The sequence below is a fragment of the Odocoileus virginianus genome, chromosome 7 (genome assembly GCF_023699985.2).
Source record: "Odocoileus virginianus isolate 20LAN1187 ecotype Illinois chromosome 7, Ovbor_1.2, whole genome shotgun sequence".
In the NCBI taxonomy this organism is placed as follows: Eukaryota; Metazoa; Chordata; class Mammalia; order Artiodactyla; family Cervidae; genus Odocoileus; species Odocoileus virginianus.
The window spans coordinates 59978031-60004689 of record NC_069680.1 but is presented as its reverse complement, the minus strand read 5'-3'; the positions used below and the strand labels follow the sequence as shown (position 1 = coordinate 60004689).

Sequence of the window (26659 nt, the reverse complement as noted above, 5' to 3'; positions counted from 1 at the left end):
GTTCCTTTTGTGATATTTGGGGAGAGGGAATGGATCACCTTCTCAGACACTTTCCCCTCCAAGTTACTTCCCAGTTCATATCTCATGGAGTATCCAGAGGAAAACCAATCCCCATCCTCATTTTTACCACATTCCTTTCCATTTTTATTTATTTATTTATTTATTTATTTATTTATTTATTTATTTATTACATGGGCCATTTTTTAAAAGTCTTTATTGAATTTGTTACAATATTGCTTCTGTTTTATTTTTTTTAATTTTTTATTTTTTTGCCCTGAGGCATGTGCGATCTTAGCTCCCAGACCAGGGATTGAACCCACACCCCCTGCGTTGGAAGGCAAAGTCTTAACTACTGGACCGCCAGGGAAGTTCCCCCTACATTCCTTTTCAAAATGCCAATACCACTGTTAGGACTCATGTCCTCATTTTTTCCTTCTACATCTAACTTAAGGTATTCCTAGAATCATAGCGATGAAAGCAAGTGTGACCTGTTCATTCAGTTCACTCCCCAGCCTGAACCTGGGCAGGCAGGACAGGCCAGGATTCAGCCTGTGAGGGAATGTACATCATCACGCAGAAGAAAGAGGAGGTGCTAGCTAGAGCCTGGCATCTGCATTAGGCTTCCGTCTCCTGCGTTGTTTCTTCTCCCTCTTTCCCTCCAATCCTGCTACATTCTCTATGAAGCCTTGCCCATGCCCTCCCTTCCAGCTTAGAATTCTCTTCTTCCTTTAAAAATTGTTGTAGCATTTTAATCATGGCTTTTATTACATATTATCAATCACTTTGAAATTAATTGTGTTTAGCTATCCAAGCAACATACAAATTAATCCAAGTTGTAAAATTTCAAATATTATAACAATGGTTATGGATAGGTATGATTAATATGACTAAACTCCTCCACAATGCCTTTAATTCTTGTCTTTTAGTGGGTGTATCGTTCTACACCTTTCCTATCCATTTATGTATGTATTTTTACTTATACAAATTCATGGTTTTATTTTGCTTTTATGAAAGTGGTACCATTCAATATATATTGTTTTGCAATTTGCTTTTTCCATTAATAATAAGTCTCAATGACCTTTCTGTCTCAGTATATATAGGACTACTTCATTCTTTTAACTGTTTCCTAATTTCCAAAAAGATGTACAGAGTTTATTCAGCCATTCTCTACTGATGGCCATTAGGTTTTTTCAATTTCAAAATTACCAAAACTCTGCCATGGAAGGGAATAACATAATATGTGTACACGCCTGCCTGCTTCTCTCTGATATATACTGAGAAATGGAATTGCTGGGTCATAGAATGTGCACATTATTAATTTTAACACTGCCAAACTGCCCTCCAAATAGGCTGTATCAATTTATACACCTGTCAGCAGTATATAAAAGTACCCATTTTCCCATTAGTTTGCCAATCTTAATCTCCTTTCCCCTTCTTTTACCTTCAAATACAGTTTATTTCCTAGGTTTGGGGGTATAAGTGCTCTGAAAGCAGGGTCTAGGATCTCCTCATATTTGGAATTCTTCCCCCATCCAGTAGGGTTTAATAACTGGTACTTCACAAATGCTTGTTGAATGCTCTCTAACCATAAGTTTTCTGTTCACCTCTGGGTAATACACACTTTTCAAAAGCATTTACCAAGTTAGCATCTAACTTTGAGAATCAAAAAAATTCTAAGAAAGTTGGTTGATTTTTTTTTTTTTTTTTTGCACATACCTCCTCCCTGAACAAGTTACAGATCTCTTTCATTTAAAGTTGTCTAAGACAGGCTTCTCTCCTGCCTTGCTGGCAGGAAGCAGTGAAAACAGACCTGGTTATCTCAGACAATAGCTAGCAGGGTGTCCCACCCGCTGGGAAACAGCAGACCAAAGGCGCCTCAAAACCCCTGGGAACTAGACAAGATGGAATGGTGAGGGAGCAGGGTCACAGTCTTTGGAACATTCTGGATCCAAGAAGGTAAATTCTTTTATAGGGTTTTGAAATAGAGGAAACCATTAATAATGTCCAAAGTGTGGCAGTAAATGGATCTGGGTGAGGAGGAACTGTGACAGGGTAGGAAAAACCAGAGTGAGAACTGGGCATATTTTTAAAGGAAATGTGGATACAGGAAATAAGGGTTTTAAAGGTGTGAATTACGTGATTCAAGAGAAACTTCCTTCCAAGCAGTGCCTATATTTATTTATATGATAATCTTGAGCTAAAGCAATTCTAAAAATCGACTAGTGAAGTTCCAAATCTTGATGTTCTGAACATTAATTTGAAAATAAGAAGAGTTTTCCAAAGGGTTAAGAGATAGCTTTCAGCTAAATGTGAACTCATTGAGAATCACATGTAACTTGGTTTGTGTTTCACAAAGGAACTGCTCCTAAATAAGAAACAACATAAAAGAAGACACATGTTCGCTCTTAATAGTGTTTCTTTTTCTCTCACCTAATGAACCGTTTCAATAGCAACTGTGCAGCCCAGTGAGGGTACAATTGCATTTTGACACAAAAACAAATGAAAAAAAATGAGGAAGTCGTTTGCTGTGCTGGACCGATTGGGGAATGGGTCCCTGAGGTCTCCGGGGACTTAGACCTAGGCCAGGTTTTGAATTCCCCTGGGCTGGAAAAAGGCTGGAAAGGCTAATACTTTAGTTCATTAGCGCTGTTGGAAAACCCAAACTGCCCTTAGTTTATCATCAGGGCCTCGGGGCTGTGGTCGCTGATGCTCCCCCTTAAAATACACAGGGACCCGCGCTGTGGTTTCTCAGCCTATCCTCGTCCCTTTCATCCCTTCGCCCACCCTGGGGCCAGTGCCAATAAACCCAGCAGTGACCAGGCCTAACTCAAGTCCGCGGCGGCCCATTTCAGGCCAGGAATGATCAGGGTCTGGAAACGCCTGGAACAGGAGGCGCTTTTGGCCCTTCAGAGGTTCAGTGCCCTTCTGGCCGTTGTTGTGTGGAACAAAGAGGGCAGGAGCGGAGGGCGCCCCCAGGAGGAAAGGTGGGAAAGGACACCCGCGGGCGGAATTCCGGAGGCGGGCGAGGCTGGAACTAGGGTGCTCCTGGAGAGCGGGCTGGGCGCCCGGGGAGGCAGGGCTGGTCCCCGCCCCGCGCGCGATTCGCTCCGCATCTGGCGCCCGGCGCAGCCCTTTCCTGAGTCGTAGACACTTTACTTTTATTCCTTTTCACCCTAAATATTATTATTATTATTATTATTTTCCCGCGCAAAGAGGGAACCTGGGACTGCCCAAGCGAGCGGCGGAGGGGCCGCCATTTCCCGGGGAAAGCGCAGCGCGCGCGTCGGCACCGGGCGCCCCGGAAAGGAAACCGGAGGGGAGTGCCCGGCCCCGAACCCTCCTCCGCATCGGCCCGGGGCTCGCAGCCGCCCGCGGCGCCCCGCTCACCGCGCGGCAGCCCCCGACCCTAGCCCCCGGGGCCCGCGTCCCCGGCCTGACCTTCTCTGGCGCGGCCCGTCCCCGGACCCCGGTCTCTTCCCTCCACCCGGCGCCTCCGCGCCCCTTCCATTGTCAGCCCGGAGCAGCCGGCGCCCGACCTGGGCACCCTCGGAGGCCCCCAGAGCGGCCCTGCCCGGGCTCTCTCGGCCCCTGAGCAGACCACCGCCCCCGGACTAACCCTCCTCTGCGGCCGGGCGCCTCCCTTCTCCCTCTCTGCGCCCCAACTCCGCATCCCCAGGAGCCCTCCGCTCCCTCGGGTCCAGCGTCGCCCGGGGCCGGCGGCTGGACCCCGCATCCCTCCTCCTCCCTCACTCGTCGCCCAAGATACCCCCCCACCCCGGCTCCTCGCCGGCCCCAGGAATTTTACCGCTTCTTTAGCAACCCCCCCTTTATCTCCCGAGAAGGCAAGTTGGGCAGCTTGATTTATTAATTTTTCTTTTTCTTTTTTTTTTTTTTTTTTGCGGGAAGGGTCGGCTCTCCGGGGAGCGCCCGCAGGGGTTGGGCAGCGGGGAGGGGCAGGGGGATTGCTCCGGCCCCTGCACTGCCCCCGCGGCGCGTTTTGTTTCCAGACCCCGAAGCCCCCTGAACAATAATGCCACCGCCATGGCGGGCTCACCTGGTGCTGCGCCGCCTGCTTCGGGCGCCCGGTGCCCTCCGTGCGCCGCTCCCCGGGCGCAGGTTCGGCCGGCGCGGCGCCGGTGCCGGGCAGGACTCTTTGCCTTTCTTTGGGTTCTATCTGTGCGTGTCAATGGCGGCAAGCGGCAGTTCTCCGGGCCGCGGATAGTAGCGGGGGGAGGAGGAGGAGGGAGAAGGGATTGCTCCTTCTCCACATAACCACCTCTAGGAGGAGTCGCTCAGCCTCATCCCCCGCCAGCCCAGGCTCCGCGACGGGTCCGGGGCTTTCGGTGGGGCTTGATGAGCTATTGTCCTTCATGAGCATCAATGATGAAACCGCGCGGCCCCCGCTTAGCTGGCGGATCCGCTGGATGTGCTGAGGGCCACTTGATACGATGAGGCTTCCCCCAGAGCTGGGGACTGAGGCGCTATGGTCTCGATCCAGAGTCTCCTGTTAGCGGGATCCACCTTTGGTGGAAGAAGGTGGCGTGGGCGTTCATCTGGTAGTCCTGGGGAGAGCCTTAGAAGGTGAAAGGGAAAAATGCCATTTTCCAATGTCTCATGTCCTTAAAGAATAATAAATACATTAACGATTGTGTCCATCACTGGGACGATAGCATTGGGTGGCCGCTGCCACGAGAACTAAGACTTTATATCCATGCCTGCCTTTTAGCTTTTTATAAATTAAGACAGAATCCAGTGTTGCATATTCTTTGGAGTAGCAGATGTATGTTTTCATGGGTAAGACTGTGTTCATGGACATAATTTTTAGTTCAGTTGCTTTTTACTGGGTGTTAATTTGTATTCTTGGTAGGTATTAAGACTAGCAAGAGGCTATTGTCTTAAAGACTAATTTCTATTAGTTTCTGGAAAAAAATATATTTATGGGGGTGTGGTGGACAATATCAGGTGTGAAAATGGAATTTATTGTAGTTCTGTTCTACTGGAAGCCGGTTCTGTCCTTTGTATTATGTTAGCTAGGGCTCCGTGGCTAGGGGGGTTGAGTCAAAGGAATTTGTTTATTTCAGTGGGAAAAGCTAACTTGCTATGGGCCATCCTTGTTTCCTCTGATCTCCTGCTCTTGGTAAGTCAAAGGATTGACAAAAGGAGTGGCAAATTTTTGATGTCTTCACAAAAGAGAAACCCACAGGAAAACACAATTTTCCAACACTGGCCAAATGGATGCATTTCAAAGCCTCTTCCATTTGGCAATATTATATGTATTTGATCCTATAAATGTATAAATATTTAGGCAATCTTTCGGTGTAAAAGCCTCCAATAGACTTAAGTGGGAAGACCCCGAAAGTCCATTGCCCTCCGGATTTATACTAATTAATCAGGGCTGTTGATGGATTAGCATATTAGACCAAATGTGCTTCAGAGAGTTTTTTGAGCAATTTGTTTATTTCCCAAAAGATTATGATGTATCATAAAGGTATAAATAAACCTCCCTGTTTAAATCTCACATGGCTTCTCAAAGTCTCCTGGACCCAAATGGTCTCTTTTCATTGAAACTTCCTTCCTTCACCTTCTTACTCTTTTACACTCCCTGTATATGACCTCACTGTTCTTTGTCTTTGAAGGCACTTTCCAGGTCAGAAATCTAGTGAGGACAAAGTTCTGTTTTCCCAAGACATATGTTTAAAGACTTTAAAAATGATCCCCTGGGGCATCTCATAATGGTTTTGGTCTCCCCTTCCTAGAGGAAGCCCCTACCTCCCTCACTGTATAGATTTCTGATGCCTATACTTGATCAGAAATAACCTCCAGGCCAACATTCAAGACGGCTCAAGAGCCTTCTGGGAGTGCTTGAAAAATCCACCTATTCTGTGACGCAGGCAGCCAGGCTGACTGAGATAGAGCTGAATAATTCATCAATATATATTAGATTCACATTCTCCCTATAACTTCCCAATAAAAATGTACGCATGGTCATTTTTATGTGTAGTTTATATAATTCATTTCATCGTAGCATTTTCTTATATGCTCTTCTGATAAAGGCTGAGTCTAAGAAATTTACTAGACAGGACTTTCCCCTTTCATACTAGTTGGTTCCTTCAAATAGATGATGTAGTTGAAATTCAGAGAATCAAGGGAATGTCAGTTTCATAATAGTCTGGTTCTCAGAAGAGATCCCAGAGTTCACTTGGTTAAACCCTTTATGTGATAGGAAAAATCTAGTATTCAGGATGTAGAGGGGACAAAAATGTAACCTAATGTGCAGATCTAGTTAAATTGTCTGTAATTTATTATTGAGCATTTAGAACATGAACAGGAATTTAGCACTGAGATAATATTGTATAGTTAAAATACATTTGAAATAGTCAACAGGATTATGAGTTCATCAATAATCTTGAATTCTGCAATGGCCTCCCACACCGGGAGCCTCTGACAAGGTGAATAATAAATAATGATAGTAAGACCTTACACTTATTGAATGCTTATTGTGTGCACTGAGCTTTTCCATTACTAACTCATGTAATCTTGACAACAACTTTATGGGGTGGGTGTTGTTTTCTCCTTTTTACAGGTGTTGAAACAGGCAGTGAGCGGGAGAGAAACTTGCCCGCAGTTACAACTGGGAAGTGGCAGCCTCATACTCTTTGTTTTGTTGTTGTTTAGTTGCTAAGTAGCCCGCCAGGCTTATCTCTCCATGGGGTTTCCCACATAAGAATCCTGGAGTGGGTTGCCATTTCCTTATAAAGAGGATCTTCTCAACCCAGGGACTGAACCCAGGTCTCCTGCACTGCAGGCATATTCTTTACCGCTGAGCCACCAGGGAAGCTTTTACTATAAGCAGAGCAATTTTGTGACTGGTCACAAGGTCGAAAGTCTCTTGGACCATTCCCAATCCATATCCTCAAGGAGTCAGTGAAAGGCATGATTATAGTACATTTGGTTGATTACAGTTGCAATGAAAATATTTTCTTAACCCTTGACCTGTATGTGTGCATGATTTTATGAATAAACGTATTGATTGTGAGTTGACTCCATTAGCCACGAGGGTCTCTCGTAAACATTTTATTGAGATGCAGGATGAACTGTTTCTTCACTTAGAGACAGGCATGTCACATGATTTAGAGATGAAAGAAATGAATTATCCATGCTACCAGATTCATATTCTGTTGGGTCTGTTAGTAATTCATCCACAAAATCATCAATTTTAAAAATAAATTCAATTTGCCCACCCTTCAAGCCATTTTACTTTTTCTGTGATCCAAATGTTTGATGTTGTGTGAATTTAGTGGGTTTTTATTTTCCACAATTAGTTCTAATCTGGTTTATGACAGCTATTATAATTTGTGATTGTCTTATCCTTCCAAGATCTTGGGATACAATTACCTTATTAATTTCCTGATCCTCACCTTTTCTAGAAGACTATATCATGTAGGTGTATGTTTTTATCTGACGTATCTAAGTACATGAGTATGAGATTTCTATGTCCAGATTAATTTCATTTGAGAATTTTGATCTCCTTTGAAGTAACCTGAGATTCCCTGGGAGTGTCATAAAAACAGATGGAAATCATTGGTTTAAGCTCTTCTTTGAATGTAAGTTAGGCAGTTCTAGATGGTATATTAATTCCATCAAGGCACCAACTGGCCTAACTCTAAATAGCAACTTGAAGCCTGAGGTTATGAGTGCCCACAAAACATCAAGCTAAACAGTTCCCCACTATGCTAAGAAGCAAACACAGCTTCTAAATGTACCTTATAGCCTGGAAAATATTAGGCAATCTGACGTTAAAGTTTTTTATTAGAGAAATGCAGAGTCTTTCCTGTTTTTATATTTTGAATTGTAAACATGATTAATGTTAAACATTTATTTCCTTCATCAGAACTGGTGGCTTTAAAATCTTAATCATTTTGGGTAGTGAATAATATCCTTAAAGAGAGAACACATAGGCAATTATTGTGCCAGCAAAGTGCATTCTTGGTGTCTCTGGCTAAAATGAACATTGTCCCCTAACAAAAGAAACATTTTACTGGTGCTGGTTCTTAAGAACAACAATAGAATATGTCCTTTTAGATACTATGTCCTGACCTTTTGGACTTCCCAGTGGCACTAGTGGTAAAGAACTTGCCTGCCAAAGCAGGAGACGCAAGAGACTCGGGTTTGATCCCTGGGTGGGAAAGATTCCCTGGAGGTGGTAACCCACTCCGGTATTCTTGCCTGGCGAATCCCATGGACAGATGAGCGTGGCAGGCTATGGTCCATAGGGTCGCAGAGTCAGACACAACTGAAGCGAGTTAGACACAACTAAGCCAGTTAGAATGCACGCAGGACATTTTGGTTTGGAAGGGGGATGTACATGAGTGGGTGTGATGCATATCTATGTATATACATCCACATATGAACAAATAAATATTTGATGTGTATGTTACATACATGGACGTTATAAGATGGGTAGTGACTGAGACTGCTGTAGGTTCAGAGTTAAGCCCAGCTTGGGACTTGTCTGGTGGTGCAGTGGATAGAAGTCTGCCTGCCAATGCAGGGGACACGAGTTCAATCCCTGGTCTGGGAAGATTCCACATGCTTTGGAGCAATGACGTGTGCCAGAGTTACTGAGCCAGCGATTTAGGGCCTCTGAGCCACAGCTACTGAGCCTATGAGCCCACAGATACTGAAGCCCACACGCCTAGAGCCTGTGCTCCACAGGAGAAGCCACCACAGTGAGGAGCCCACACGTGGCAAAGAAGAGTGTGCCCCTGCTCACCAAAGCGAGAGACAGCCAAGGGGGAAAAAAAAGGCCTGATTTGGATTTTAAAGAAATCTACCAAATGTTTAGCATTTAACCAATGAGCTATGTTGTAAAGGAAAATGAAATGTTTCATGTTTCTAAGGGAAATACATTGTCAGCCCCAATTATGCAGAGTTGTAGTTAGGGAAATAAGGCACGTGATGTCATTAAATTGAAAGGAAACAGAACCTGGAGCTCACGGGAGTGTGCCAGTTGGTATCTTGCTCTGTTTGGTGCCGGAGCTCTCTGGGAGATCATCCCAGTACCCCCAGGCAGAACTCTTTGTGACAGTTGTGACGGGAAGTGGCAGCGTGCATCTAGAGACTTTGAACTTTAGCATCTGTGTTGGGAAATTGTGTGATGTGGCCTCACACCTCAATGAAATGGCTCTTTACAGTTCAGACCCATTCTAGAGAATGGGGGCATTGATTTTCCAAATGCACACAACCAGAATCCCATAGTAAAACTATAATTTATTTATACAAATGGTGTGTTTTTACAAAGGCCATCTGTCAGTTGACTCTCTGATCTAAAACAAATCTGTTTGTTCCCCAGAAGAAATAACATGTCTGTTGAAAAAGGATTTATGGACGACAGGCTGCCCAATCCACCAGCCATTGGTATAACAGTAACTATTTATGATATATTTACTTCTAAGGGAGTGCTGTGAGTAGAAACTATTACTTGTAAAGTATGGTAATTAATTTTTCATTACCTCAAAGCCAAGAAATGGAGCCCAATCGCATTTATTAAGATTGCTGCATGAGAAACGTGTTTTTTTCTAGAAAAGTAAAAGCATTCAGAGAGCTATGGCCTCATGCTAGTGCACTGTTCTGATGGATGGGGTAGGACTATGGGCTTGAACTCAAGCCCTGGATTTGGTTTTGGAGGCCAAGAAGGCAAATCACTATTGAATGATCCTGGCCTCTTGATTTCTAGGCACCAACTGGTAGCCCTTATTGAAAATTAGATCTTACCATTAATACTGAAAGAAAAGAGGACTCTAGGTGAGGGAAACAAATGGAAGAGAAGAGAAGACCCCCTGTCCCCATCCCTCTACGCAAAACAGATACTCCACCAACTATTCATATTTTAACAAGAATGGAATCTAACATTTCTTAACATGTGCCCTTTTAAAGAAACTGGATTAGGTCACAGGAGAGGTACAAAAAGGTATGTTTTCTTCTCTTAGGAAGCTTGCCATCTACCTGATAACTCAGAACACGGTGATAGATACAGAGGTCACCTTGACATTATCAATAAAAAATGGTTTACCAGAGTCAGTGGTTATCTTATTTCTGAACCCTTTCCTTAAGTCAACACCAGTTCTTATAGTTTGGTTTTCCAAAGTATTCTTAAAATTAGCCCTACCAAGTTTTTTCCCCAAATATTTAATTTTGTTTTTATTTTTCAGACATTAAGATATATATGACACCTGAATATGACACACAGATCGAAAAGTGCGAAGGTAGATGGTCCAGGGGGTCCTTGCCCTGTGTTCCCCCGGCAGCTGGGTGCATTCCCCAAAGTTAAGTTACTTCTCTGTCCTTCCAAGCCCCACTTTCCCCCTGGGTTTCTCTTTGTCGACAAAAGTGTTATTTGTCTTCTCCAAGGGACTCTGGAAGAGTCTTTATAGTCAGACCTCAAAGCGGACAGACTCTATGACAGCACATTAACTCCTCTCGGTTAAGATCTCAGGCAGAAGTATGGACACAGAGACTTGAAGGTGAGATGTTGATGAATGTAACCACAAGGATCTCCTGCTGGTGCAGCCAAGTGAAAATTCCTACCCCTTTACCCCCCACCACTCTGGATCTAGAGAAATCCTCACGTGATGTATGTCAAACCCCAGAGACAAGGCTGGCACTGAAATACATTACGTCTATCAGGCTGACAGTCCAGAGTCCCAGCTCTGAAGGTAGGAGGACCCTCCATCACCTCTTGATGACTCCTTGATGATGCCTGGATGCCATTCCATTTTATTTCCTATAAATACCTCCCAGGAGTGGGGCTAGAGATGAAATGGGCGCTGCCGCAGACCCCCATTATGTGGATAAGTCTCCCAGGGCAGTTGGACTGATCCCATTTACCCCCAAGCTCCCCACTTCAAAGGGCATCAGAATCGATGAAATGTCTGTTGACCCAGATCACATCCAAGATCATGTCTGCTTGGGATCTCTGCAGCCTGGGGCCCCTGAGCCGGTTCACCTTCAGCTGGCACTGCTGCTCCCTGGTTTAAGCTGCCAACCTTCCTGCTTGGAGGCCGGTTCCAGCTCAGCCTTTCGGGGAACTGAAGGCAGTGGACTGGGGCACAGCGTGTCCCTGGAGCCTCCATGGGCAGGAGGCTGACTTAGCCAAGGCACTAGAGAAATGAGCTCTGGAAACTGTGGGAATGGGGCAGCTCATGGCTTCCTCCAACCTTTCAGCTGTGGCCTCCTTAGGTCTGGTTCTCAGCAGTCCTTGTGTTGCTCCCTCCCGTATTCTTACAGAGGAATTTATATATATATATATATATATATATATATATATAGAGAGAGAGAGAGAGAGAGAGAGAGAGAAGAATTTCATGCTTGGGCTTCAACAGAAGACTTCCTGCCTCACCTAAGTATTCCTTCTATTTGATTTGAATTGGAGAAGAGTATCAGAGTGAATGGGAAGAGAGTTTATGTCAAAGGAGACTCAGTCACTCACACCTTCGCTGTCCATAGAGGTTTCAACCTGTTTCTTCTTTTTTCCCCTACCTCCCTGTCTCCACCCCCCCGCCCCCCCCCCACCTCCCTTCCTCCTTCCCTTCCTTCCTTCTTTCCCTCCTTCCTTTTTCCTCCTTGAAAATCCTTAGCTTGGGTTTTTGGGCACAGAAAGGGCCACCGAGAGCTGTTGATCTCCTGGGAGATCCTAAGGCTCAGGGACGATTTGTGTGTGCGTTTTTGTTGCGCTCCCATCTTACGTTGCTGGCAGCTTCTCGCCAGGGTTTCCCCACAAGAGAGAGCTGCCCACTCAGTCTTCTCATCTCACCCCAGGCTCCTCGCCTCACCAGCCAGCTCTGCTTCCTCTGGTACATACTCCCAGGAACCCTCCTTCGTAGCAGATTGAAAACATATTTCTGGAAGGGGACAGATAGTTAATATTTTGGACTTGTGGAGGATATTATGTAGGTATTTATATAGTAAGGGAGAAAACAAATTTCCCTAATTTTTTGTTAATACAATTCCAAATATAGTAATAATAGTGGAATATGATTTTTGTTTTTATTTATTTAAAAAATTCGTTTAATTGGAGGATAATTACTTTACAGTGTTGTGATGGTTTTTGCCATGCATCAGCATGCATCGGCCACAGGTGTACACGTGTCCCCATCCGGAGCCCCCTCCCACCTCCCTCCGCACCCTGCCACTCTGGGTTGTCCCGGAGCCCAGGCTCTGGGTGCCCTGCTTCAGGCACTGAACTTGCACTGGTCATCTGTTTTGCATATGGTAATGTATGTGTTTCAATGTTATTCTCTCAAATCATCCCACCCTCGCCTTCTCCCACTGAGTCCCAAAGTGTGTTATTTACGTCTGTGTCTCCTTTGCTGCCCTGCATGTAGGATCATCGGTACCATCTTTCTAAATTCCATATATATGCATTAATATACAGTGTTTGTCTTTCTCTTTCTGACTTACTTCACTCTGTACATTAGGTTCCAGGTTCCTCCACCTCATTAGAACTGACTCAGATGTGTTAAATATTCATTAGAAGGACTGATGCTGAAGCTGAAGCTCCAATGCTTTGGCCACCTGATGCGAAGAGCCAACGCATAAGAAAAGACCCTGATGCTGGGAAAGATCGAAGGCAGAAGGAGAAGGGGATGACAGAGGATGGGATGGCTGGATGACATCGTTGACTCAATGGACATGAGTTTGAGCAAGTTCTGGGAGATCGTGAAGGACAGGGAAGGCTGCAGACATGGGGTTGCAAAGAGGTGGACATGATCGAGTGACTGAACAACATCTATATTTCATTGTCTATATGTACCACAACTTCCTTATCCATTCATCTGGCAAAGGACATCTAGGTTGCTTCCATGTCCTAGCTATTGTAAATAGTGCTGTTGTGAACATTGGGGTACATATGTCTCTTTCAATTCTGGTTTCTTTGGGTTATATGCCCAGTCATGGGATTGATGGGTTATATGGCAGTTCTATTCCCAGTTTTTTTAAGGAATCTCCACACTGTTCTCCATAACGGCTGTACCAGTTTGCATTCCCATCAACAGTGGAAGTGTTGAGGGTTCCCTTTTCTCCACACTCTCTCCAGCATTTATTGTTTGTAGACTTTTTGATAATAGCCATTCTGACTGGTGTGAGATGATACTTCATTGTGGTTTTAATCTGCATTTCTCTAATAGTGAGTGATGTTGAACATCTTTTCATGTGTTTATTAGCCATCTTCATGTCTTTGGAGAAATGTCTGTTTAGGTCTTAGGCCACTTTTTGATTGGGTTTTGTTTTTCTGGTATTGAACTGCATAAGCTGCTTGTATATTTTGGAGATTAATTCTTTGGAGTACATGTCTACTAGTGGGAAGAATGGGATTCTATTTTAGGGGTGATAACATTTCTCCTCCTCCTTTCTCTTCTCCTCCCCTTCCATCTCCTTTCTCTTCCCCCTCTCTTCTTCCTCTTCTCTTAGACATTCCTGTTGGATCTCTCCTTTGCATACTCCAGGCTGTGCTGCTTGCTTTCTAGGATTGCTGTCTAATTATTTGAGGGACTTATCTCTCCCACCCGTTTAACAATTTCCTCCTCCCCTTTTGTGTGTTGGTCTTTCTTATTTTTGGTTGACTTCCTTGTTTTGGTGGGGAACATTTTCCAGGTCCTTCCTGAGAAAGGGTGCATAGAGGTAAAACTATTTGCATATCTGAAAGCAGCTTTATTCTGTTAATACTCTCACATTTGATACTTTCATCTGTGGTCATTTCTCTTGCACTTTTTCTCCTTAAGGGTTTATGTCTGTGACTTCCTTTATTAATATTTTAGCGGAGTTTCAGAAGGAAGTGAAAATAAACATAGGTAACAGAGTTAAAATTCCACCTGCTAGTCAATGTATTTTTCCTTTTTTAAAAGAATCCCCTCCCCTAAATTTTAGTGAGATAGCCAGAATAGCGACTGTTTTTCCTTGTTTCCCTTGGAGCTAGATGTGGCTGTGTTATTAAGTTCTGGCTAGTTCTGCATGTGATATGTGTATAGCTTCCAGGTCAAACTCTAAAGGGAAGAGGCGGTCTTTTCCTTTTCTACCCTTTTGTCTGGATCATGGTTATGGTGGCGAACCATCCTCAGCCTTGCAGAAGAAGGTAACACTTGGGAAGGCTGAGCAACAAGAGAGAAGGAATCTGGGTCCCCCACATAGTGGGGCACCTTATCAGCTCTGGGCTTCTAATGATACCTGGTATGTGGGAGAGAATTACACCTCTGTCTTGTTTAAGTCATTGTGAGTAGACTAATCCACTGCATGTTCAATCTGTCATGCTCAACTGGAGGAGGTTCTTCATTACATGTCAAATAAATTTCTCACCTTTTTCACATGAGGGAATTAAAAGGCTTAGAAGTGATAAGCAGTGGAGGAGATAACGTATCTCTCAGCTGAGTGATAAGTGAACTGTTGTCACATGACCACACTCCTAACTTATTTTATTTTTCTTCATATGGGTTCATGAAGCTTAGAAATGAAAGATTTGGTTCTAGTCCTAGTTCCTCCACTGTGTGACTTTGGAGGTGACAATCTCTCTGAACCTTAATTTCCTCATCTATAAAATGATAATAATGGTTAAGAATGGGGTGGGGGGTATACCATATTCTGCTTTTGTAGTTAAGTCTTTAAATGTTTGCTCTAAAATGAATCTTTAAAATGAATTTTATTTAACATGTAAACTTACTGTACTTCTCTGTCCGTGGACTTCTCCAGGCAAGAATACTGGAGTGGGTAGGTGTTCCCTTCTCCAGGGGTTCTTCCCAACCCAGGGATCAAACCCGGTTCTCCTGCATTACAGGCAGATTCTTTACTTCTGAGTCGCCAGAGAAGCCCCCATAATATCAATAGCTATTATTTGTTGAACATTTTCCAGGTGCCTGGGACTGCAAAGCACTTTTAGAACAGTAATGATGTTAATAATAATAAACTCTATTGCATGCTTGTGATGTGCTGTGTATTCTGCTAAATGCTTTGTATGTATTATCTCATATACTCCTTACAATAATTGCGTATGACCCAGCAATCCCACTACTGGGCATATACTCTGAGAAAACCATAATTGAAAAAGACACACGTACCCCAGTGTTCATTGCAGCGCTATTTACAATAGCTTGGACATGGAAGCACCTCGATGTCCACTGACAGATGAATTTGGATAAAATAGTTGTGGTATGTATATATATACAATGGAATACTACTCAGCCATAAAAGGGATGTATTTGAGTCAGTTCTAGTGAGGTGGATGAACCTAGAGCCTGTTATACAGAGTGAAGTGAATCAGAAAGAGAAAAACAAATATTGTATGTTAAGGCATATATATGGAATCTAGAAAAATGGTACTGATGAATCTATTTGCATGGCAGAAATAGACTTGCAGACATAGAGAACAGACTTTGTACACAGCGAGGGAAAGAAAGGGTGGGGCAATTGAGAGGGTAGCACTGAAACGTATACATTACCATAAAATAGATAGCTAATGGGAAGCTGCTGAATAGCATAGGGTGTTCAGTGCGGTACTGTGACAACCTAGAGGGGGTGGGGGGTAGGGCGTGGTGGTTCAAAGGGAGGGGACATATGTATACTTAAGACTGATTCATGGGTTTGATCCGTGGTCAGGGATACTAAGATCCTGCATGCTGCTTGGCATGGCCAAAACCCCCCCCAAAAAACTAAAGATGTACATTAAAACAAGCATTTTGGATAAGATGAAAAGAAGTCTTTTGCAACAAATCATTGAGATGTACCTAGGGCACGTTTTCCTTTCCTCTTCTAGGCTTCTCTGGCAATAGGCACAGTTATATCACAGTCTCAGAGAGAAGTTGTCTTCTAACTTTGTCTTATGGGCCCAAAGTCACACAGCTAGTGGCCCAACAGGTATCAGAACTGGGATCTTCTGATGGAGATTCCAAGGTTCTCTCCATTCCACCTAACTGCCTCTGTTAATCTCACTACCCATCACTGTGTGTGTCTCATATCAAAGGTTAGAAGGGACTCCAAAATAATTCAATGCAGGAAGATTTTGCAGTTGGATTTTATGTGGACAAATGAAAACAACCCCATTTCTTTATTGACACACATTCATTTTCATAAAAAGATACTTTTCATGGAAGCAAATTAAGTAGTTGTACCCAGAATCTTCTGGTGTATTCATAGATTTATGACCAAAGGACTGTGTAGTCACCATTTACTGATGAAATCATTTTCTTATCTGTACAAGGTCACAGCTGCCTTGTCCTTTGAGTCTGGTTTTGTCAAGAGGCCCAGTTCTCTTTCTAGTGCCCTGGGCTACCTGTATCTCTGGTTGCCACATTCATCCAGCTCGTTAGGTGAAGGTAGTCACCACTTGGTTCTGTGTCAATGATCATGAAATTGAGTGCTCCCAAACAGCGTAACAAGTGAGCAAGAAGAACCTTACTGAGAGCCAGAGGTGGAGGTGGTTTAGTTGCTAAGTGGTGTCCAGCTCTTGCGACCCCATGGACTGTAGCCCACCAGGCTCCTCTGTCCATAGGATATTCCAGGCAAGAATATTGGAGTGGGTTGCCATTTCCTTCTCCAGGGGATCTTCCTGACCCAGGGATCAAACCTGGGTCTCCTGAACTGCAGGCAGATTCTTTACCTACTGAGCTACCAGGGAAGCCTGTCAGAGCCAGAGGGGATGGTCACAATTAAGATCTTTAAGAACTTTCAACACGACATCCCTGTAGAGTGGCTATGACTGCTGCTGCTCATTGAGATGAGAAACCATTGGCTCAGAACCAGCCAGTTCTCAACAGCAGGGCTTCATGCGCTACTCCAAAGTGTTTCTTTCTTTCCATGGTGGTTGCTGAAATGCAGGCTCTAGGAATCCTGCTTTAAATGTGCTGCTGGAGACTCTGGGCTATTAAGGGTTATTGCTAGTGGTCCTCCATCTAGGAAATGATTCCAGTTCTGTATTATCCATCTTTGACTTGGCTTTAAGGACTGCCTGTATTACTGCAGAATGTTGTGGTGATTTTTGTGTTTGCTTTGGTAACCCATATAGTCATTTGTAATGAAAATTATGTTGAGGATATTATGGTACATAACCCAAAGAAGCAAATGTTCACCCATCAGATACTCTCAATTCTTTTTAGAATAAATCCTGTAAACTAAGCTTTACATGAACATGTTTTTATTTTCCAAGCAGAATGTGTGTTCAGATTACCTTTAGCTCACATTTGTATATCCTTAAAATGGTTATGTGTATGAATGATTCAGTTGAGTTAATAGCCCCAGTTAAATAGTTCTCTTGGAACTATTTAAAATTTTCTTATATTGCTTCAAGGTTAGGTAAAATCCCAAATTTTGAATCTCTTTGTCATGAAAAAAACCTACATTATACTTAGTGAGAGCTCATGACATCCCATGTGCCACCATATTCCTTTTCACATTAAAAAAAAAATCAGTAATCAAACTGGACATTCCTTTTTTTTTTTAAAGTACGTTGTAGTCCCTTTGCTAATCTTTTGAGTGTGTAAAGTGTTTTCTGGCAAATGCTATAGGGCTGACATTCTTTTGTGGCTAATCTTACTTGACCCAGCCCTAGTCATTCACAAACAACAGATGTTCATGGGCTATTTTTCACTTTCCTGCTTGCTCTGTGAGCAATTAAGTTTGTAGTAGGCTGTGTCTTTGTCAGGTCCTCGGATTTCCAGTCAAACCTGGTATTTTCCTTGAGCTGATTTTTCCTCCCCTGGGACTCGGTCTTTTGGTGCGGTTGGAGGTTTGTGGCAGGCTTCATTTACGTTTGTTCTGGTTTGGGGTACAGCTAATTCAGGCATAAGGTTTCTGTCAGATGATATTTAGAGGCGCTCTGTATTTCTGTTTGGAATAGTGGAACTATGGCTCTTTCTACAGAATTCGTGAGTGCAATACCTCAGTCTCTTTGTTTACGAAACAATCATAAGACCTTCTAGACAAGGCCAGAGTCTCCCAGGGTCTCTGACTATTAACTCTAGCTTTGGGATAACTGTTCCTGATTCCCTATCTCTCAGTGAAATATTATTAAGTTAGAGCAACAGATTGACAAAAATGGGCTTTTAGTTGCCTTTAATTCAGTTCTGTACAAAAAACTTTTGGAATATCTACTGTTTACTAGATATTGACTGTTAGCACACACTCCAAACCAATTTGGAGAGAAGTGGGCAGGAGTGATGTAATCAAAGCAAAGATGCAAAGATGGTGAAATGAATATGAGTTTTTTTCCCTAAAAGACCACATATCCAATTTGTGGATTAAGTGTTTCTGTTTGAAGTATTTATTGGTTCTATTTATTTTTTTCCTGATTGCAAAAGTAAATAATATCCATAGTAGGCATTTTGGAAAAAAATAAGAAAAGTAGTCTTCATCCATACTCTCAACATCCATAAACTAACCACTAACACTTTAGTCTCCTTCCTTTTTTATAAGCATGTCTATATGAATCACAAAACTCTTCATATTGTTTTTAAGGACTCTGTCTTGTAAGATAAAACCTCTATCTAGAAAATGACTCAAATGTATGGCTTAATATAAGTTATCACAAGGTGAGCACTCATAATTAATATCTAAATAAAGCAGTGGAACTTTACCAACACCAGAAACCCCTCATTCTGCCCCATCACCATTTCAACCCCCTCACCTTCCATGAAAGTAACCACTATTTTGACTCTTATCATGTATAACATTTTATCATTTATAACTTCTATGTATGCTACAAGTCTCATAATATGTTATTATTATTTTCATTAAACTGCCAATGATCTTTCAAAGAGATTTTAACAAATAAGAAAAACACTTTATATTTATGCAAATATTTCTATTTCTGGTGCTCTTATTCTATTGTGTAGATTCAGATTTCCAAGTTTCCTTCCATCTGCAGGACTTCCTTTAACATTTCCTAAAGTGCAAGTCTGCTGCTAATAAATTCTTTTAGCTCTTTTATGCTTGAAAAAGTATTTTACTTTTGTTTTTGAAAGGTATTTTTTTTCTGAGTATAAAATTATAGGATTATAAGTTCTTGTAGTCATTTAGTTCTTAAAATGTTGCTCTGTGGTCTTCTGACTGGCTCTGTTTCCATTCACTAGTTTTTTTTTTTTTTTTAGATTTTTTTAATGTGGATTATTTTTTTTTTCAAAGTCTTTATTGAATTTGTTACAATATTGTCTATGTTTTGGTTTCTTGGTCATGAGGCATGTGGGATCCTAGCTCCCCAACCAGGAATCAAACCCTCACCCTCTGCATTGGAAGGCAAAAATCTTAACCGCAGGAGTGTCAGGAAGTCCCTAGTTAGTTGTATTCTTATCAGTTGACTGCTTATAAGATTTTTATCTTTGCACTGACCTAAGCAGTTTGGCTAAAATCTTGTTGCTCAGTCGCTAAGTCATGTCTGACTCTGCAACCCCATGGTCTATAGTGCGCCAGGCTCCTCTGTCCTTCACTATCTCCCAGAGGTTGCTCGAATTGGTGTCCGTTGAGTCCGTGATGCTCTCTAACCATCTTATCCTCCACCGCCCCTTTCTCTTTTGCTTTTGATCTTTCCCAGCATCTGTGTCTTTTCCAATAAGTTGGCTTTTCGCATCGGGTGGCTTAAGTATTGGAGTATGCTTCAGTAAAATTTTCTTCTTGTATCCTGTGCTTTGGGTTCGTTGAACTTCTTGGATATATACATTTGATAATTTTGATAAATTTTGGAAAATTTTCATCCATTATTTATTTCTTCAATTTTGTCCCCACCTCCCTCCTCTTTCCTCTTCTTTGGGGACTCTAACTGTTCTTTTTCAGGCTGCTGGAAGTTACCCCACTGCTCCTGGTGCTTTGGGGTTTTTCTTTCCCAGACTTTTTTTCTCTGTATGTTTTGTTTGGGATAGTTTCTATTGCTAGGCCTTCAAGTTCAATACTTTTTCTTCTGCAGTAATTAATATGCTGGTCCTCCTGCCCAGTGTTTTTTTAAAATCACAGATACTGTAGTTTTCATCTCTGTTCGTCTGGGTCTTTTAAAAATATTTTGTTCAAATTGCTGCATGCTCAACCTTTCTTTTACTTTATTAACTATATGTACTGCAATTACAATTGTTTTATGTCTTTGTCTACTATTTGCGTCATTTCTGCCTCTCCTTTTTATGGGTCGCATTTTCCTGTTCCTTTTTATACCAGGTAATTTTTTGCTGGATCCAGATCTTATAAATTTTAACATGTGGGATACTGGATATTTTATATTTCTGCAAATATTCTTGAGTTCATGTGTGGGATTCAGTGAAGTTACTTGGGAACTTCTTTGAGGTTTGCTTTTAAGCTTTGTTAGGTGCAGTGCAGGTCCTCTGGAGAAGGAAATGACAACCCGCTCAAGTATTCTTGCCTGGAAAAACCCACGGACGAGGAGCCTGGGGGTCTGTGAGGTTGCAAAGAATCGGATACAACTTGGTGACCAAAAAACAGCTATAGGTGAAGTCAGAACAATTTTTGTTTTAGGGCTGATTTTGCCCCACTACTTAATGCCTCATGAATTATAAGGTTTTCCCAGGTAATGGGCTTTTCCTGGATTTATGTGAGCTCCAGAAATTGTTCACCTTTCTCTGTTTGATGGTTCTTTCCCCAGATTTGGGTGGTTTTGTTATAGCCATGTGCTGATCGGTTCGCAGAAGTGGTTCTCTGCGGACCTCTGTTGCTCTTGTCAGGCATTCATTCATCTCCTCACTGGTAATTTGCCCCATGGACTCCAGCCACCTGGCCTCCTGGACTCCCAACTTTGTTTCCTCAGCTCAGGAAGACTGCTGGGTTTCTCCTGTCTGCATTTTGGCTTGGATCTTTTCTTTAGGCAATAAGCTGTGGCAGTTTTAGAGTTTACCTCCATTGTTTCCCATGTCTTAGGGATCACTGTTCTGTGCAGCCAGAGAACCAATATCTAAAAATGTCCCCCCCCCCCCAATATATTTTGTCTATATCTTAGTTATTTCAGGTGGGAAGCTCAATCTGGTCCCTGTTACTCCATCTTGATTGGAAACAGAAGTCCCTATCTTGACTTCTATAGTGATTGATCCTTTATTCTACTTAGTAGTTTTATCACCCAGGGGTACATCTTTAGGAACTTTAGTTTAATCTTGTCCATTAAAAAGTTATTATGCACCTTTTAAATCTCATAATATATCGACTTCTTCATCCTTCTCTTTTTCTTTCATTTGATCTGTGGAAGAACTGAACTGTTTGACTATGCTTTCACATGCTCTGGCTTTTGCTGATGAATATTTCTGGTGTAAGTTTAACATATTGCCCGTCTTTTATATTTCCTGCAAATGGGCAACCAGATCCAGAGGTCTGATCAGTTTTGGGTTCAATTCCTTTGGCAAGATTTCACCAGGAGGTACCTAATGTCTGGTTGTTTCTCTTTTTGTAATGTTAGTATTAATGTTTCATGCCTAAATGTATTCATTCACTGAGGATTGCAAAATGGAGATATTCTAATTCTTTAATTTCTTTTTCATTTATTAGGTGGAGTGCTTTATAAAGAGACACATGTCCTCATTACTATTTGATTATTCATGGTGCAGCTTATATGGGAAGGCAGAGTAAATGATTTATTTAAGATAACAAATTGGTTTCATATCATTCTCTCAAGATGACTCATTAGCTTAAAAATTCATTTTTAATATCATTATTAACTCATTGATTGATCGGTTTTAATCAATTGCAATTATACTTTTTGAAGCTCAAATTGCCCTGTCTCTGGTTGGGGGGAGTCTCTTCAAGTTGGCTCTGAGTTTTTTTTTCACTTTTTATTTTGTATTGGGGTATAGCTGATTAACAAACGATGTGACAGTTTCAAGTGAAAGCAAAGGAAGAACTCTGAGTTTTTTTTAGCACCTTAATAGCTTAATAAATTCCTCTGTATTGTGTAATATATTCCAGGCTCATCTTGTACATTTCTTGCCCCAAACCAGGAATGGCAACTTGCCCAAGAAGTCTTTTAATAGAAAATGGCATTTTAAACACTCTGCTAGGGATGATCATTGCTCTTAGGTTGGTCAGTGTTAGGTCATTGCTGTTGGTCATTGTTTTCAGGCTTCTTTAGTGCACAGAGCTAAGATTTTATGTGTATATGTTTATGTGTGTGTATTTTTTCTGTTAAGAGAGAGACTATCTCATGCATTCATATTGATACTTCTAATTTATAAATGAGAGTTGTAAAATTCAACTTCTTCTGTATTACATTTATATTTCCTCTCTTCTACACCAAGAATCTTGATTCTTAAGGACAGAAGAGATGATAGAAATATAATATCCCATAATTACTCATGTACTCTATCCCTCACACAAAACACCCTTAGAATAATAACTGTAATATTCCAACCCCCAGTGTTATTACTAAGGGCAGTTAAAATAATTGTTTTTGCATATTGTGCCCCACTTAAACTGTATCTACTTGTTTGTACTTCAGTCATTTCTTACTATAAATCTCTCTCTCTTTTAGACCTCATTTAGTGTTAGTTCTATAAATAGCTACTTGTTTATTACTTATCACCAATTCATATGTTAAATGTTCCTTTAATCATTTTGCTCGACTGAAGCTCATTCATTGGTATATTTCTCAAGAAGTTCTCATGGGAACAATATTTCATAAGTTTTGTGTGTTGGTAACACTTTACACCTTTGTACTTGAATGCTACTTTTACTGTCTATAATCTTAGGCTCGTATTTTCTTTCTTTGAATATCTTAAAAATATTCTCCATTTGCTTCTGGAGAAATGCTAGTGTAGAAATGTTTCATGATAATTTAATTTTCTTTCTTTTATAACTCAACCACTGTTTCAACTAGATATGCAAAGTATTTTTTTTTAAGTTTATCAATTTCATTAAAATATTTTGTGATATTGGTAATTTTGGGTTGATAATCTTAGATGCATATGATATGTTCTTTTAAAATGTAGTTTCAAAATCTTTTAATTTAAAGAAAGGTTTTTAAAAAAATAAAGGTTTTAAAATTATGTGTTTTGATATTTATTCTATTCCTTTGTTTTAATTTTCTTCTTTGGAGACTCCTAGTATTCATACATTGAATTTTTTTTATAGATTTTATTCTTAAAAGCACTTTTAAATTCACAGAAAAATTATCTGAGATCACTTACTTTTGTCTTGAAGATTCATACTGGATCTCATTTAAAATAACTAATTATTGATTAAAAAAGGCACCTTAATTTTTGAAAGATAGTTTTGCTGGCTCCAATATTCCTGGTGGACAGTTCTTTCTTTCAACAATTTGAATATATCATCTCACTGCCTTCTGGCCTCTCATTGCTGAGGAGAAGTCAGCAATTAATTTTATTGGGGTTCCCTCATATGTGATGAATCATTTTTCCCTTGCTGCTGTCAAGATTTTAGTTTTGGGTTTGAGCTTCAGTATTTTCACTATGATGCATCTGGTTGTGGATTTTGTGTGTGTATATTAATATTTATTCTACTTAGAATTTACTGATTGTTGTAGTGAGCCCAAGCTGCTTTAACATAACACATAGGCTGGGAGGCTTAAGCAAAAGAAATTTATGTTTCAGTTATAGAGGCTACAAGCCCAAGACCAAGGTGGCATCATGGTTTCTTTCTGATGAAAGTTACCTTCCTGGCTTGTAGGTGTTTGCCTTCTTGCTGTGCCCTCTCATGGTGGGGAGAGAGAGAGAGAAAGAAAAGAGAGAGAGAGAGAAGGAAAGGGAAGGAAAGATGAGAGGAGAGAGTTATGGTCTTTCTTTCTTTTCTTATAAAGGCACTAATCCCATCATAGGGGTGAAACCTCCCAAAGTCCTTCCTTCCAAATACCATTACTTTGGAGGATAGGGCGTCAACATATGAATTTTGAGTGAAAACAAACATTTAGTCCATCTCATGCCTCCAAATTTAATTGCAAGAAAATGACTCCCAACTTCACATTTCTAACAGAAAAAAAATTATTTACTGCCATCATATTTATTTATTTACTTATGGTACCTACAGATGTGAGAGTTGATCCATAAAGAAGGCTGAGCACCAAAGAACTGATACTTTTGAACTGTGGTGAATCTTCAGGGTCCCTTGGACTGCAAGGAGATCAAACCAGTCAGTCCTAAAGGGATTAACCCTGAACCAACCTCTTAATTTCCCTCTGCACTGTCCTCACTTCTGGCAATCAACTGTTTGTTCTCTGTATGCTTGATTCAGTTTCTGTTTTATTATATTTGTTCATTTACTCTGCTTTTTAGACTCCACAATAAGTGAAATCATACAGTATTTGTCTTTCTCTGCCTGACTTATTTCACTTAACATAATACCCATAAAGTCATCTTCTTCTTTTTTTAAATGGAATTATAGTTGATTTACAATGTTGTGTTTGTTTCTGGTGTACAACAAAGTGATTCAGTTATGCATATATCTATTATTTTTCATATTTTCCACTATGGCTTATCAAAAGGTATTAAATATATTTCCCTGTGCTATACAATAGGACCTTGTTGTTCCTCTATTTTATATATAGTAGTTTGTATCTGCTAATCCCAAACTCCTAATTTATCCCTCCTCCACTCCCTTTCCCTTTTGATAACCATAAGTTTGTTTTCTATGTCTGAGTCTATTTCTGCTTCATAAATAAGTTCATTTGTTTCATTTTGTTTTTTATTTTTAAAATTCATTTATTTTTGGCTGTGCTGGATCTTTGCTGCTGTGCGGGCTTTTTCTCTAGTTGTGACGAGCAGGGGTTATCCTTTGCATGGGCTTCTCATTGTGGTGGCTTTTCTTATTGCAGAGCATGGGCTCCAGAGCACGCAGGACTCCAGAGCTGGGGCACGTGGGCTCAGTAGTTGCGGCCCCTCGGCTCTAGAGCACAGGCTCAGTAGTTGTGGCTCACAGGCTAGGTTGCTCCTCGGCATGTGGGATCTTCCTGGACCAGGGAAGGAACCTGTGTCCCCTGCATTGGCAGGCAGATTCTTTACCACTGAGCCACCAAAGAAGTCCCATTTGTTTCATTTTAGATTCCACATGTAAGTAATATCATATGGTTATTTGTCTTTATCTTTCTGACTTCACTTAGTCTGATATTCTGCAGGTTCATACATGTTGCTGCAAATGGCATTAGTTCATTCTTTCTTTATGGCTGAGCAGTATTCCATTGTGCGCATACACCACATCTTCTCTAACCGTTCATCTGTCAGTGGACGTTCAGGTTGCTTCCATGTCTTGACTACTGTAAATAGTCTATGATCATCAACTCTTAATACTCTGGAAGGACTGATGCTGAAGCTGAAGCTCCAATACTCTGGCCACCTGATGCGAAGAGTCGATTCACTGGAAGAGACCCTGAAGCTGGGAAAAATTAAAGGCAGATGGAGAAGAGGGCGACAGAGGATGAGATGGTTGGATTCAATGGACGTGAACTTGGGCAAACTCTGGAAGATAGTGAGGGACAGGGAGGCCTGGCATGCTGCCATCCATGGGGTAGCGAAGAGCTGGACACGACTTGGTGACTGAACAGCAACGACAACATGAACATTGGGATGTATATATCTTTTCAAGTTAGAATTGTCTCTGCATATATGCCCATGAGTGGGATTGCAGGATAAAATGACAACTCTATTTTTAGTTTTTTAAGGAATCTCCATACTATTTTCCATAGTGGTTGTACCAAATGACATTCCCACCTCCAGTGCCTGAGGGTTCGCTTTTCTCCGTATCCTCAACAACGCTGGTTATTTGCTATCTTTTTGAATAGCCATTCTGATAGATGGGCTTCCCTGGTGGCTCACCTGGTAAAGAATCCACCTGCAATGTGGGAGACCTGGGCTTGATCTCCCGGCTGGGAAGATCCCCTGGAGAAGGGAAGAGCTACCCACCTCAGTATTCTGGCCTGGAGCATTCCATGGACTACAGTCCATGGGGTCAAAAAGAGTTGGACACGACTGAGCAACTTTCACTTTCACATTTCTGTAGAGGTATCTCTCATCGTGGTTTTAATTTGCATTTCTCTGATGAATAGCAATGTTGAGCATCTTTTCATGTGCCTGTTAGCCATCTGTATGTCTTCTTTGGAAAAGTGTCTATTCAGGTCTTCTGCCCATTTTTAAATTGGGCTGTTTGCTTTTTTTTTATGTTGAGTTGTATGGGTTCTTTAAATCTTTTGGATATTAACTCCTTGTCAGATTATATTGTTTTGCAAATAAAAAGAAATTAAAATGTTCCCTCTACTGATGGACACATAGATTTGTTCCTATTTTTTAAATAACAAACAATGTTACATTGAGTATTCTTGTGCATTTTCTCTCTATATATGTATGATTATATATGTAATACATTGGCATGTATTTTTATCTATATAATATTGATAGATGATATATAAAGTATATTAATATTTTGAAGTTGTACACAGGGCAGTTTCTAGAACTATTGATCAGAATGTTTCTGTTTTCACTTTTAATAGACAATACTCATGTTGCAATGAAATAATTTCCCATTTATTTTCCACTCATTTTTCTTTTCTTCCCAGTTGTTTTCATCTACTATTAGGACAATTTTAAGAGAATCATTGGGAAAAAATCAACCATAATCCTGTCACTTTACATCAGGAACTTTTTTTGTGTGAGTTACATTTGTTTATTTTGTCCATGTATTATTAGAATCTAACATC

The 26659-nt window shown here is 41.2% G+C and overlaps 1 protein-coding gene and 1 long non-coding RNA gene across 3 annotated transcripts in view; one reads left to right on the top strand and one right to left on the bottom strand.

Annotated features, from left to right (window-relative positions):
- Positions 1-4539, bottom strand: part of MACROH2A2 (macroH2A.2 histone) — a 54031-nt gene extending 49492 nt beyond the window's left edge. The window contains exon 1 of one of the 2 annotated variants that reach the window (XM_020877399.2): positions 4055-4539. The gene's annotated coding sequence lies outside the window, so the exon portion shown is untranslated. The remainder of the gene's footprint in view (positions 1-4054) is intronic. The other variant, XM_020877401.2, reaches the window with a different exon arrangement.
- Positions 3100-26659, top strand: part of LOC139036058 (uncharacterized) — a 38397-nt gene continuing 14837 nt past the window's right edge. The window contains exon 1 of the long non-coding RNA XR_011488774.1: positions 3100-3842. This is a non-coding gene — a long non-coding RNA (uncharacterized lncRNA). The remainder of the gene's footprint in view (positions 3843-26659) is intronic.